The sequence below is a fragment of the Monodon monoceros genome, unplaced genomic scaffold (genome assembly GCF_005190385.1).
Source record: "Monodon monoceros isolate NGI ecotype Baffin Bay Population unplaced genomic scaffold, NGI_Narwhal_1 Contig2663_ctg1, whole genome shotgun sequence".
NCBI lineage: Eukaryota > Metazoa > Chordata > Mammalia > Artiodactyla > Monodontidae > Monodon > Monodon monoceros.
This window is the reverse complement of record NW_021698577.1, coordinates 1-527: the sequence shown is the minus strand read 5'-3', so window position 1 is coordinate 527 and position 527 is coordinate 1. Positions and strand designations below refer to the sequence as shown.

Here is a 527-nt window from a genome sequence, read left to right as displayed (position 1 = left end):
GGCTCACGATTCCTCTCCTACCCGAATGCTAAACCGTGGCAGGGGAGAGCAGTCCTGGCTAGACCAAGGAACCCACAGACGGCATGCTGTCCCTAGCCTTCCCACATGGATTGGCATCCCAGGGTCCTTTCCCAATGCCTTTTCTCCCCATCAGATGGCCACAAGCCTCAACTTAAACAGCGTGGCTGTGGACACCCACGGGAGCAAACGCAACGTGAACCTATCCCTACTTTCCTTTTGGGAGGCACGTGTTGGACCTCAGTTCCAAGGAAGAGACGACAGAGATTTCTCACTCATTTTGTTCAGATTTCCAAGGAATGCATTAGTGAGGGTCATCATCGATACAAGCACACGCTCAAACGCTGGACATGCAAAGTTGCAGATGCCACCATGGGACACGCATCGAGCTGAATCACGTCAGCATATGGGAGCGGCCAGAGCCCAGCCATTGGAGCAGGAAATGCAGCCAGTTCTCAGGGTGTCGAAGCTCGTGCTCCCCGAGAAAAGGTCGGAAGGTGAGGGTATAG

At 54.1% G+C, this 527-nt stretch overlaps 1 non-coding gene across 1 annotated transcript; it reads right to left on the bottom strand.

The window, feature by feature from the left end:
• Nucleotides 1-253: 253 nt before the first annotated feature.
• LOC114897947 lies at nucleotides 254-345 on the bottom strand. The gene has a single exon (XR_003794272.1). It is a non-coding gene; the product is annotated as a small nucleolar RNA SNORD116 (small nucleolar RNA).
• Nucleotides 346-527: the final 182 nt, after the last annotated feature.